Here is a 15749-nt window from a genome sequence, read left to right as displayed (position 1 = left end):
AGACAGTATTTTATACGAATATTTCGTATATACTTACGTGTGAGACGTTTTCTTTTCATATAAGAATTGTCTCCGAGTTCAGCTCATTGCTGTTTTGTTTTTATTCAGGACAAATCAAAGAGAAAATCTTAAGCAGTGCTTAAATGGTGTTATATGCGTATTTTAAACCGCAATAAGGTAAGATCGGTTTGCTTTTTCAGTTGTCTTGTATATGTCCCACTCTGTTCTAATCTTTTGTCTGGGAATATTACGACTAGACAACCGAACAATGGTGGATGTCCTTGTATAGTACTAGAATACGTATATTATCACTATTTGTAATCTGACACGCTGGCGTGTAGTAAATATCGGTTTTCGGGCGCGACCGTGTATTATTCTTTTTATTTTAAGCATACATTATACATGCTCATTTCTTACGTCACCAAGGACTAAGAAAAAAAGCGATGGTTGAGGAAAAACTAAGTACGGAGAAAAAGAAATATTGCATCCTTTTAAGTCAACTTTTCATATCGACTAAAATAGGAAAGTGTTTTGCTTGAAATAAAAAAAGAACATTTTTAAAATGTGTTTGTTAATTTTAAATTTTAAGTGCGTAAAAGTCATCTGCTTGTTATTGTATTTAGTCCTTTGTAATTTTTAATATTTAACTTTAGTAAAAAGCACTGACAAATTTATGTAGTTCGGAACTTTGGATTCTGTAACCCAAATTTCAAAATAAACTGTTCCATCGAACTTTATATCAATTTATATCAATACTAACGGTCTATTAGAAATAAAAACAGTATTAGCAAGAGCAGGAGAATTAGAAATGGTAGGACTTGATATAGCGGTTGTAGTAATGGTGGTAATGGTGTTGATGGTAGTAGTAGTTACGTGTTTTTGTTTGTAACGATATAAGTGATAATATATATTTACCACAGAGGAGGTAGCCATGAATATCACTTATACAGCATGTTTTCAAGCACAAATAATTCAAACGAATGTATCTGTGTTATTAAATCATTTTTGCCTAGACCATAAGAATATCATGTTACTGAAAAGTGTATACCTGTGTTTCTATCGTCTACAAAGAACTTAATCCCGCCATGCCTAGTAACCGACATACATACATACATGCATACATACATACATACATACATACATGCATACATACATACATACATACATACATACATACATACATACATACATACATACATACACATATACATACATACATACATACATACATACGTACGTACGTGCGTGCGTGCAAGCATGCATGCATACACACACACACACACACACACACACACACATATATATATATATATATATATATATATATATATATATATATATATATATATATATATATATATATATATATATATATATATATATATATATATATATATTGAAAAGAGGGACGAGTTTAGGAATTAGTTTCAGCAGTTTAAATCGCGTGGTAACACGTAACGGGATACGAGGGATAAAGACACTGACAGAATTTTGATTGAATCGAATTTATAAACTCACCTCTTTTCACATGGTTCCGGAAAAATATGTAAGCGTGTTCTTAATTACGGACTCAAGGCTGTTACCTTCCATGCGATAAGTTGTACAAAAACTAAGTATAGTGAAAGCAGTGTAGATTTGTAAGTCAACACTACCGTAGCACAATAATTATCAGCCTGAAAACAAGAAATGCTGTTTATCTCATATAAAACACTCGATTAATCCATAAGCACGAGACATGAGAACATTTTGTCCAAGGTGTTTGCAAATACTTTTTAAATATAAACCATAGATCTCATCGGTATTCGTGTCCTGAAAAATGTCTCATTTAGTCATCACCCAGTTAGTGTTGTCAAAAGCTACATGGTCTAACTGCACACGTGTTAAAATATAGACACTCGAATGTTTCTGTATTTGTAATGGTAAAGTGATTTTCATTTCACATTTCAGTTCATCTTCTTAAAAGACAGAATGCAGCAAAATGATACTAATATTGAAGTCAGCGCTACTGAATGGGAACTTGCATCAACTATCTGCAATGTTTATTTCATTTTTCTGCGGCGTGATGTTTTCATTCATTCATTCATTCATTCATTCATTTAGTTTTAGCAGTGTACAATAACAGACGCGTATAACTAGAAATCAGACAGACCAAAAATCAGATAGAACATATATATATATATATATATATATATATATATATATATATATATATATATATATATATATATATATATATATATATATATATATATATATATATATACGTGTGTATGTATATATTCAGATTTTTTATGATTGTGATTTTTATTTACTGAGAATTTGAACACACCAATAGAAAAAGAAGACATCGACAATATGCCATTAGTTATTTACTTATTCAGAAATGAGCACGCTACTTGCAAATAATACACATAAATATTTTCATTTATACCTTCAACGGGTTTCGAGTTACTCGATAGAGACATACAAATGGTCACTGGAGCGCCAGTACGACTATACATTAATAGCCGGTATCGCAAACCATTATGCTCGACACGCATATCAAACAATAGGTTTCGGTGTATATGCTTGGACATATACAAGGGAAAAGTCCATCTTGAAACTATATCCAGTATATAACGATACGGGATATAAATACTAGCATTCAATGTGCACAGTCACTCAAAACACTTAGATCTGGAACTGGAAAGAGATGTTGTTATCATCTTGAAGAATTATGGAGAATGCCTTAATTTGTTATTTTTATTTATGCCAAAATCCGCTGTCATTTTCTAAAAATATCTTTAGCATAAATTATAGTTTCTAGCCCTGTTAATATTACAAAGAAAATTATGAAATAGTGGGTAAAGAAATCTGGAAAGACGATTCCCTAACGGTTAACCCATCACGAAAATTGCATTACGTACTGAGTGTGTCACATATTGCAGTTGTTTTTATCTCGTTCGTCATTATCATACTGTCTCAATTATGAATATGTACGTGTTAGTGTGTAAAACTACACAGGGACTGCTTGGTTAAATATCCAGTACATTCTAATTTCACTAAATTAATATTTAAAGATAAATGAAGCATATTGTTCGTGCCGCTAAAATTTCAAGTAGAGTTTCTTTAAATTCATATAAACCTTCAAACAAAGAGAGGAAAATCCTTGTCATGAAAAGTTTACAAATGCAAAAGACTACGGTAAGATAGGACACGAAACAACGTGAGAAAAGTAAAAAGAAAAAAACATATGGTTTAAAATGGAACTTTAAACATGATTTACATAATTATTTATTAATTTTGAAATTTTTCTTATTTCTTTAATATTTATTTTGTTTTGCTACGTATTTGTTTTTCTCCACCATAAAGTATTTTTATTCGCTTACCTTTTTGTATTTTGATTTCATCAGCCTTGTTCTGTGTTGTACCTTTGAGACTATCTTTTAGCTTTGTGCATTTATTTCATTTTGCTTATTATAAAACAATTTGTACCCTTAATATTGATTTTTTTTTCTTCAAATCAAGTGGAGCTGCTCCGACATGGATAGGATTATCCGTGTAATTAGATTTATTTTTCTCCAAGTTAATGTGAATCTACAGCCTGAAAGATGTGTGGCGTGAATAATTTAGACAATTCTGTCTTGTCGATTTTAACGCGTTAAGAAATAGTTTGCTCTGGTACAATTAATGTGAATGTTTATGGACTTATTATACTGTTTGCAGACTGTTAATCATCAGGCCCTGCCTTTTTTCTTCTTCTTTCTTTCTTCTGTTTTCTTTTCTAAATGTTTGTGTGTAAAGTTTGCAGTTTTGTCGCCTGGCGTCAGAGTCCTCGACAAATGCCGTATGCTTGACTGATAGGGACATAAATAGCAGCTCCTCGCGGCAAGTCTCGCGTAGTAAATACTACGGGAAATTGATGTTCAAAGGAAACTATAAACTCCACATAGGAAATTTCAGAACCGAACTAATCACGAACATGACCATATTAAAAGCCTAGTGTTTGCCTGAATCTCTAGAATCTCTCTTTGATCGAGAGCAGCATTACAATTTCTGACTAAACGTGTTATCATCTCCGGTAGAATTTGTACGTTGCATGTTGAGACATGACATCAAGATATCTATAGAGACTGCGAAAATTTCAGCCGACTCTCTACGTGGTATCCCAACGAAGCATTGGGTGATCACAGCTGATCTAAATATCCCAAAGACATGTTGTTAATCAGAAATGACGGAGCATCTCACCTAATTACCCTAATTTATAATAAATGGGAGAATTGCAGTCCAAGATTAATTAGATCATCTATATGTATCGATGTAAGATGGGAACATTCCGCCCAAAGGTCAGAATTTTGCGTCAGACACGAGGCTTTGATCATTTTTCTCCACCACTGCACAGAAAAGGATTATTTTTGTCATATTCCTGAACGAAAAACAGGGTAGAAATCAAGTTGGCATATTGAAAATACCGTTGGAATCTTAAAACATCAAAAACCAATTGTAAATGTCCTCACCGACGATATAACTCAATAGTTTTACACTGAACAATTCAGTATAAATTTGAAACGACTTTTAAACACATACCAACTTACTACGAACATTGTTGTTGTTATAGAGTTTAACAAAAGTTTATAGTACAAGATAGGCTTTACATGGCCGTCAGTATGAATGGAGGAGGAGGAACCAGGAAAATAAAGTAAAGAACCACCGACTCACGAGAAGCTACTGGCAAGCATTGGCATTGACCGATCCTGAGACTCGAACCCACGCAGACAGAGGTGAGATGGCAGTGATTCGTAATGGTGAGTACCTTATACCACTCGGCCACTCGGGACTCCCACGAACATTGGTCGCGACCGTGAAGATAATGGCAACAAACAGCGTCCAAACTGCATACTGAGGATGAATTCTACAATGACACAAATGTGAACAAGTAAATAAATAAGTCGACCTGTATCCATAAAACTAAACGAGACAAATATATTGATATAGTCCTCGGTTGAAATTTGATATAGAATTCCTTTTTATAAATAATTTTGAGAAGATATTTTTTTAGAGAAAAAATACAATCAAAACAACCTTATTGGGGCCCCTGGTGGCCGAGTGCCCCCAAGCGCTTGTCTTTACAGATCACAGCTATCTCACATCGGGCTCGGTTAATGTGGGTATGTGAGAAAACTTGTCAGTAGCTTTTCGATGGTCAGTGGTTCTTCCCTGGTTCTTCCTTCACCAGTTATGCATGTCGCCATGTGTAATCTATCAGGTGCTGAAAAATTATATTTAAACCCACAACAACGACTATTTGTTAAAAACCGAATTATGGAACCAGTACCTACATCGATCAGTGCAAAGTGTCCCTGTTTGAGGGCCACTCAGTTTAATATTTGCGCTTTTAAAGATGTACATGTGTTGCAATTAATCTTTGTCTTGATTACTGTGGAATGAATGTTTACGTGATGATATGAATGAGATGTTTTTGCCACTTTATATGCACCAAGATCGCAGTAGAATATCATGTTATGAAACAGAAAGGTCATGTGACGAAATAGAGCGGTCATGTGACGAAATAGAGCTAGTCCCCAACGTTGTTCTATAGTGGAAAACTTCATGCAAAAGTAGGAATGTTTGGACTGTTTAGGTGTTTTACGCCACGGCAATAGAAAAGTTTTAAGTGATAAGGCCTACACCTTGGTTGCCGTGTAAGAATAAAATCCTCGACCTTCGGCATGTTAACCACAGTGATACGATAATAATTCACAACTACTTTATCACATTATGTCTGTCGGACGGTCTATATGTATACATCTCGAATTAATTTGCAGTTTTCATCTTTTGTTGCTTTTTTCTAATTTTCCATGTAAGAGAGATACAAGAAAGTTTCTCACCGGTTTCAAATATGTATGATTTCTGCCTTAGTTTTTGACATTATGTTCATTACTTGATAACTATACGATCCTACATGAATTGGTTAAAAAAAACAGAGACATAAGAAACAATATTGTTTTCATATCTGATAGAAAGAAGAAAGAGTGTTTTGTTTTCGTCTCTGCAGGACAGAATAAGACATTGGTTTCGTCCCTACATGATAAAAGAGTGTTGTTTTCATCTCTGAAAGAGAGAAGAATGAATGTTTTGTGTTTTCGCCTCTGCGTGATGGGTTAGTTATGCGAAATAAAAAAAAGAGTCGAGCCAAAATTGGCAGTTTGTTCTTACGATGTATTTCAAATAATGATTTTTTTTTCTAAAAGCTCGAGAAAAAAAAAAATGCGAAAAAGACGTCTAAAAAGTTCACTGAGTCGACGTGACTCTTAAAAGCTGGCATATACGGCCATCCATACGAAACATGCCATAATGTCAATTATGTTGTAAACAAGGTTGTTTTACAAGTTTAATGCGTGCGAGTTTTTGACATAATCTGTGTCTAAATATTGAAAATGCACTTCTTACTCAAGTAAAGGTCACGAAGAGGCCGCGTTCCTTTGAAAACATATTTCTTCTCGAACGACTAGTGCTTAATTGCATTACTTAGAATGACCCCAAAGTATGTAGGGGAAGATTTCATTTCCGGACCACATTAGAACATACATATATGTGCAAAATTGTTTTCAGGTCACAGTCCAACTCGTGAACAGAGAATATATATTGTTTGCATTGTATGTTTGTTTCTTGATTTCCTCATTTAAATGAAGTGCCCATCATCCTATAAAATACAAACAGTTATCGCAGAATGATGTTTCACTTCGATTTATGTTCGGGCTGTTACGGCGAACTCTAGCTATGTCGAAGTCATTGATTTAGTTCAAGTGTATATGACATCCATATTACCCTGTGCAAACTGGAATCGGAAACGTAAAATGTGTCACCAGGTTTGGCTTTCTGAAGCGATTCTGGCAAATTCCACTTATGGAAAGAGCAAAGGAAATTGTTTTTCCGTAACAGACATGAAATATGTTGCGCAAAGAATTTTACCCTGAAATACATGAACAAAGGTAACATACATCATTTTATATTACATGTATATAAACAAGGAAGACTAAGATGTCAAAACATACATTACGTTAATTATAGTTTATAAACTACTCTTTCCTGTAATGATGTGACCTCAGCTTAACAAAACAATGCATTTCTTGATTGCTAGAACACGCAGAGTTGTTAGCATCAGAAACTCTGGATCCTTACGAGACGCGAAGAGTCGAGTCATAATCGGTATTCTGTGATGCTGACAACAAGAAGTGATCTAGCAACCAAGACTGAATTACTGAGATAGTGACAGTTTTGTTATATATCTATCAATTTTGAGATAAGATAATAAGATTCCAAAACATAACTGAAAAAGACATTCTTAAGATTTCAACCTTTCTGATGCAAACTTACACTTAACTCATAAACCGAATTTCATTTTTAACAGCTGATGTGCGCATGAATGTCAGTTTTATGAATGAAACATGCACAGTTGCAGCAACTCTGTTTTACTACTATCACTACTAATAACACGTGCTCTTCTACTCATGGTGCATCAGGCCCATATATGATTTGAAGCTTTTGTGCAGTTGTCAAAATTTTGCATCAAGGAAGGTATCATCAGCTGAATAACTGGGAACGATTTTTATATTCAAAGCTCGGTAGATAGTGTTTGAACTGTTTCTGGCGAGACATTGTGAGAGGCTCCAATGGGGATTTAGCATTGGAATTAAAGCATTTTCGACAGTTTCTTTAGAGCGGAATTGGATTGATTGTTGGAACTTGATGATTTATTGCATAAGAATATATCTCATGAATGACGCAACATACATACAGAATAATGCAATATAGTACTTCTATACACATGGAAGTGCGTCTGCAATCAAATGTTTCTTTCCCATTATGTGTCGAACATCAATGTTGTATGCCTGCAAACATCTTGCTCAATCACACAAATCTATGATTCTTGATTTTCAATTATTCGTGAAAGTAAAGGCATTGTGATCACTGAATACACGAATCCGAAAAATAGCTGAGCTAGCATATACTTCATAGTGTTGCAAGGACAAAGTTACAGTTAAAATATTCCTACTCAATCGTGGGATAATTTATATAATGCTTGTTCATTCTTTAAAAAAACAAACAAATAGCACACTAGATGATCCACACTATCTGCGTCTTCCTGTATCAAACCCCACCAACCCCAACATCGCCTGGATCTACATTTTAAATTATTGATTGAAATATGGATCTGAAAATATTAATGCACTCTTGGCTATGGCCTTTAACTTATCAAAACCTCCTGACATTTGACAGACCAACGAAACTTTGTTTCGTTACTTAACAAACTGGCAAGGGGTTCAGCATTATGAAACACATTACAGCAAAATTTCCGATAATTTCCAGTAATAACAAAAAAATAGCATAAGTTGTTTTTATACTGTTATGCACTGGAAATTCAGTAATAGCCTTGACCTTAACTTATATAGGTTATATTTTACCTTGTCCCACAACATGTCCTAACAATGTAACACAAACATTGCAAAACTCATTTTTACTTAAATTGCTTGTCAAATTTGTTTCACTGAGTCTATCAAAGAATTGCCGAATAATTTCCAAATGACCATTTGAGGCGTCCTTTGTAGATTACGACGTCATCGATGTAAGCGTCAAAAGTTACTATACTGGACAACATCATGTTCATGAAACGTTGGAAAGTACAAATGGAACCTTTCACCAGAAGCGGCTTAAGTGTATAGTGGTAAAAATACTGAAATGTCCCTTGCTCTTTCCGTAAGTGGAATTGGCAAGAATCGCTTCAAAACGTCAAACTTGGTGGTACATTTTACATTTCCAATTTAGTTGACGCAGTCATCGATTCTGATAATTAGAAATTAACTCGTCTTTGTGACAATCTTCACTTTTGTGTGATCAGTGCACACACGGAATGTATTATCTGGTTTCGATGCTTGAATACATTGTGAACTCTAGTTACATTTAGTTGGTTCGATGAAGTCATTTTCCAGCAAATATTGAATTTGTTTCTTAAAAACAGTCTTGTTTGAGAGGATTCATCTTGTGAGGATGTTCTTTCACAGGTGTAGAACAAACCATTTCAAGGTCATGATAGATTTTGTATGATCCTGTTGGAACATCTGGAAATAAATACTCGTATTCACTTAATAGTTGTTTTAATTCACTCTTATCCTGTGGCAGCAGAAGCGAACATTTCTGGTCAAAATATTGAAATGTTTCCGAATTTTGAAGAATTTTGAAGATTGTTTTCACCAAAGTCACTAAAGGGCTATCTCTATCAACATACTCGTTTAATATAATTAACATGACAAAATTATTTTTGTTATGCCACCCAGGAGTATTAGTGCAAATTACGTCGCTTATTTTCTTTCAAACTTTATAAGGACCATTCTACCTAGCCAAGCTTAAAGGTACTTGAACATATCAGACAGACTTGGGATTAGACACATTATCGTCAAATAGTAGTTGCCTAACTTGGTCCTTAAGTAATGGACCGACACAGTCTACCGTTATTCTACTAAATAGTTCGTCAATTTCAGGGATAGTTTGCAGATGAGCCTTAGGTAATCTCTGATTGGGTTTTCCTACCATTTGGCAAGTGTGACAAGATCTATAGTATTTAGAAACATCACTTTACTTTTCATTTTCTGGCAATATAAGTGACGTAAGATCTTGTGAAAAGTCTTGCTTACTCCTACAAGACCATACAAGGGAGTCTCATGGTCTATACTAACAATTTTAATTTTTTTATATGAATTAGGAGCAAACATTTGATAGGTTACTGACCAAACATCATCTCATCATCCACGGGTACCCAGGGTGGCGTCCATTTCCTCATAAGAACCCCATTTTCATAAAATAACAAATTGGTACTGGTGTGGCTTCAGTTTTGCTAATATCCATTTGAAACAAACATGGCATCCCGCGATATTGTTCCTGTGAGACAACGACTGATTGTCTTTTATTAATTACCCTGATTAGAATTAAGAGAATGGTAGTAAAAAGAGTATCACTGTGATAGATATATGTTCATTGATCCATACTAGGAGCAAACGTGACCTCATTTACAGGATTGACCAATACATTTGTCATCTAAAGGAATAACATCCTGATCAACATCATTCGAAAACGTCTTCGGAATAGTTCTAGTAACTGCACAAACTGGATATAAACTAGGGATTTCAATCAACTGTTACATCCAAGTATTGTTTACCAGCTACAAGTGGTCAATACTGGTAACAAAAGAACACCATCAGGGCAAAGAAGTCACTGCTACGATAATCAAGGGTCCTGAAACTAAGTGTAACGACTAATTAACACAATCGAAAGGAACATTAACAAATCACCATTGTATTACCTGATTAAGAGCACTTTCGCTAAACGAAGACATCTCATAAAAATGCAAAGTACTTGACAATAAAAGACTCTCAGAAACTCTTGTATCTCTTAATATCTTAACAGGAAATAGGCTTGGCACAATCACCAACAAGTGATGCAGAACTTTTAGACATGAACGGTTCATAATTCTCCATAATAAAATCAGACTGGGGTTTCCCTGTCCCAGTAAACGTATTCCTTGCAATACATGACAGTGACCTTGACCTCTTAGAAACAAGAGCATCTGGAACAGCCTGTCTTTTTCTGTTGCCTAAATTTTAACCTGTAGCAATTAGAGGTAACATGCCGTTTCTTCTTACAAAAAAAGGCACGTAGGAAGAGATAAGGATTTTGATCAGTCTTATCACAAATTTGATTCCTAATAGTTGTACTAATTTGTGGTTTGGACATACTCGCGCTAGACCGAAATGTTTTTTTTTTTATTTTTTTTTTTTTTTGTGGCAACAAACCTGGGGTAAGGAAGATTTACTGCCAAATGAAACTTTGAGAGTCAAAGAATAGACATCAGCTGTGCTAGCTGCGTTCTCTAAAGTTGCATCCTCTTTCTCATCAAGGTAGGTCTTAACGTCACTACTGACGGAATCATTGAACTCTTCAAACAATATGGGTTATCTGAGGTTATCATAATCTTTGTCACCCATCTTAGCTGTCCACTATCTATGAAACAGTTGTTCTTTTTCACGTGCAAACTCAACGTGAGTCTGAGCAGTTTCTTTTCAACAATTTATAATCCTTCACGATAAGCCTCAGGCACCAACTCATCACCCTTCAAGATACATTTCTTGATCACATCACAATTACCACTTTGATCTAAATGAAATTGAAGTGTAGACTTCATTAGTGTTGCCAATACATAGATTTTGTAATAACGAAGTCCAATGTTCTCTAGGCCATTTCAAATGTTCAGCAATTTATAAAAACTAAGAAAATATTTTAGCTACCGCCTTTTCTTAAAAAGGGCTTACCAACCTAATATGATTGTTTGCATCAAAACCAAGAACTTTTTCATTCAATGGAAGAATGTTCTCTTCTTGTTTGTTCTAATTCGTTTGATTTAAATGCATTTCCCTCTCTTCCTTTTCTCGGTGTATTTGCATTTCCCTTTGATACTTTTCTTTTGCATTTGCATTTTCTTTCCCTTCCTTTTGCATCTGCATATAACTTTCATCGTTTTGCATCTGTGTAGTTCTTGATTCCTTCTCTCTGCATTTGCAAATGTTTAACGTCTTGCTCAAGCGGAAGCTTTCTTAACTTGACTTCCGACTGTTTTCTTTTTCAACTACAAGTCCTTAATTTCCTGTTCGAACCCGATAGAGACTTCCTTATCAAATACAAAACACTTCATTCAAGAACAACCTTCCTCACTAAATAATGAACCAAAATATTTTTTTATCTCTTGCTTCTTAAAGAAGCATTCGCTTTAGACAGACCGTATTAGTCTGGCAAGCTCAAACAACTCGTCCTATTTCAAGAAATCACACCCCTTATGGGTAGGATCTGAAACAAAATAATCTCCTTTAGATGTCATGGTGAAAGGTGTTTGGTTTCATTACGTTTCCTAAGTATGTAAGATTAAAATACAATGGACTAAGAAAAGTCCAAATCAAAAGGAAATTTAAATTTCAAAATCAATCATAATTTTTCTGAAGTATTCAAATCTCTGATAGATCCAAATCTCTCAAATATTCAAATCAATTCAAATATCTGAAATATTCAAATCTCGGACGAGTCACACAATTCATTGTAATGACTCTTTGCTCTTCACAGAATTAACAAGAAAGAGCGAAAACGGAAGTTCTGTGTAATTGAAAATATAATTTATTTCCCTAGAAACAAAAAGTGAAAGAACTAACAATGACTTACATTATGCTGATTGAAATCCTAAAATCCGAATGTTCTATCAATTCCAAACATTTCAAGTTATCAGAATGACTTCTAAAGGTATTCCGATTTATGGTCAGTAATGTACTGATGTATCAACAGTACAAGAAGACGCGTTCTGATATAATCCCAAAATGTCTTTAAATGAATTCACAGTAATCCCATGACAGCTATTAAATATCCAAATGTATTTGAATTAATTCACAATATTTCCAATACAGCTTTGATCCAACAGTCTTTGAACGAATTCGCAGTATTTCTATCACAGCTATTATTCAGATTAATCTCAAATATTTCGAGTACTAGAATTCCAACGGATGAAAACATTCAATAAATGAATTCATCTCAATATAATTCAATAACTTCCAAGACTGGTGGTACTACAAAGGATGCCTAATTCTGCTTAATGATTCTCTTATATAGATTACCAGAACCCCTTACGTAACATCTCACATTCATAATGTAAACCGTAAACGGGTATACGTGAGTTACAAAAGCTATTCAAGAAATAGGTCATCCTATCCTTTGAAACAACAATTAACTGATGACTTCCATTCACATCACGTGATGTTTACCTGGGTTCGACCATGCAACTTATGAATGGATCTACGCACTATTAGAATGACTCACCGTACTGTATATATTCGTTCATTTAGAAAACCTGTATTTAAAATATTAATTAAATAACCCTTACTAACTATAATCATGAATGATAATACACATAATATAGATATACATAATATGATGCCTTACATATAATCACTCAGTTTATGCTTTTGGAGATGATTTTAGACTGGTTCTAGAGATTGATTCACATGCTCGTATTAGTCAGATCTTCGTACACGGATGTGACTTGTGGATTCGGGCAGATGATATAAACGTTTTAAACCAGTCTGCACGTGAACGCTCTCAAATCAGTGGTAATAAGGTTTCATAAGGTCAAGGCCAAATAAGAATGTAGTGTAATGTTTTATCAGGAACAGTTTTGACCATATCTTATCCGATATGTCCTTTGCCCAATATATTTCACTAAGTTTCCATTTATCGAAATACTATTGTGTTTCCCTTTGCGAACTTCCTTAACAACTGGAGGTTTATCAGTTACCCGTCGGAGCGCAAATTACGACCCAATGGGTCATCCTGTTCACTGATTGATAATATAAATTGGAGATTTCTATCTCTTGAATCTCCACAAATGCAGCTAAAAACAAAAATGCTGAATGGTCATACCTGACGAAGGGAGCCTATAATCACGAATGAGAGGAATGATATCCCTTTTGTAAGGACGTAATTACCGTTGATGTTGAGTCATCTTTTTATGGAGCGCAACTTAGTCAAAAAAAATGTCATTTCAGTTAGTTGAAATATTAACTGATGGATCCATCAAAATCAAAGACTTTACTTTCAACTGACCGAGATGAAATAAAGATGTCTCTTCACAGAAAGTACGTACTTCTGACATAGTGACAGTGGTAAGATGAAGAAGCTTGCATTTGCAACGTAGACAATGAAGAAAATGATGGCATACCTGTATGTAACTTTCATGCAATGTGACAGATATTGCTTTACACGTTTTTTGTCGTGGAAATCGTGCACATAGTTGATCAAAATTGATACTCCCATGTAGTCTAAAATATGTCCAAAGTACATTAACTTTGGAAGTTAAAAGGTATATGTGTGTGTGTGCGATTTGGAATTTTAACGGAGCTTTAAAAAAAAATCAGTCATATCGCTACAATGTCTGCAGTGTGGCAGTTTATAGTGATGTCTAGCACTGAGGCATCATACCGCAGACATGTACCATGATGTCCCACCCAGTCACACAATCCTAGCACCAGGCCGACCTGTCCTAACACTAACCTCTTAATGTTGAGCGCCAAGCCAGGCAGCTGTTAGTACCATTTTTTAAGTCTTTGATATGACTCGGCCGGGGATCGAACCCATGACCCCCCGCAAGGATAATCTGTGAGGAAAAAACAGGAAAAACATTTTCTTTAAAAAAATCAAACCCCTTGCAAAGTACGAAACTGTTGAACTGTTACCGTAAATAACCTACCAGTATAAATTAGAAAAAAATATATTTTCCTTCAGAGACTGAGATTGAGTTGAATTCGAATGTAAACATATTATTTTCAATATCGTTTGCTTATCCAAATTTAATCTAAAGATGTTATCAGACTTTTGAGTTGTATTACTCAGATGTATAACATGGTCATGGAAGATCTGTCAAACATTTCAATGTAAAACCATTTGTCAAGTAATATACATCCGAATAATGTTTTTCACTTGACAAAGGGATATTACAGGCTCGGAAAGATATTTGAAACTGGCAGGTTATTTTCATTATATCTTAGGAAAAACCTAACGTTTAACGTAGATTAAATTACAGATTTAAAGGTTTTACTAGTCAGTTCGTTCAAAATATTTGTATGTAACTGACTGAGATTTAATTACAATAAAGTCATTTTCAAGATTTGTAATTTTGACATCAAATTAAAGTGACAAAATACAACTAGTGGTTGTCCCTTTTCTTCCAGTACAATATCAAGTGATATAAATTGTCGTTCCAATAATCCAATATTTGTTTAGTTAAGGCGATCCCGACCATCGTCGCAAACCAAGGGCAGCAATCCGCTATGCTTGCCCATCATCCGTCTCTGCTGAGCGGAGATGTTCACACTGCTCGTGAATACGCACAATAAACCTGTTAGACCAATCATAATTTTAAAAAAATGTATCATTGTTTAACCAATCATGAATACAAATTTATCATCAACAACACAATATTCTTCTGCCCATTAGCAAAAGTTGCAGTTTTCTTGATCGAGAAGAAATTTCACAAGTTCCGGTTTTTTATAAAAACCGATCACTTCTATTAACGCGTTATAGAATTGCTAACGACAAGCATGATTTACTTACCTCCGAAATTAAAGTGTTTTACACCGTGCAAAACTACGCACCACCGGAAATGGAGATTTGGCCACGGAAGTGCTGTAGAAAGCATCGGCAATTTTACACTTTGCAAAAACACATATTAACGCACTTTTTAAAAAAAAAATTAATTGTACCTAGTTTAAAATCACTTTAAAGAGCTGTATAAGACTGAATTCTTCAGTAAGTCATGAACATTAACAAAGTAACGGGGCCCACGTGTTTTCAACTAATTTGTTGCTGTTAATATACAGACGTGACCTCAGAGTTGGTTGGACTAGGGATACTATCCAAAAATTGGATAGTTTATCGCCAGATAGCAGAGTCGCTTATGTAGCGACTGTCGCGTAGAGTGGATTGATATGTGACTGTTTGAAAGAGACATTTCGATTGGCTCATTCAAGCAGCATGAACGATCGTGTTGGATCACAATAGCAAGAAAATGTTACTTGCGCTCACAGTGATTGGGTTAAGCATAACCGTGAGAAAGGCGGAAAATCTCAGCACTTGTGGTAACGGCGATATAGGAGCGTAACCGATTGTCGCCAGTGGTTACCATT

The sequence above is a fragment of the Sinohyriopsis cumingii genome, chromosome 3 (assembly GCF_028554795.1).
Source record: "Sinohyriopsis cumingii isolate HCF-2022 chromosome 3, ASM2855479v2, whole genome shotgun sequence".
NCBI classification, from domain to species: Eukaryota; Metazoa; Mollusca; class Bivalvia; order Unionida; family Unionidae; genus Sinohyriopsis; species Sinohyriopsis cumingii.
The sequence above is the reverse complement of the archived record's forward strand: the minus strand, read 5'-3'. Positions refer to the sequence as shown.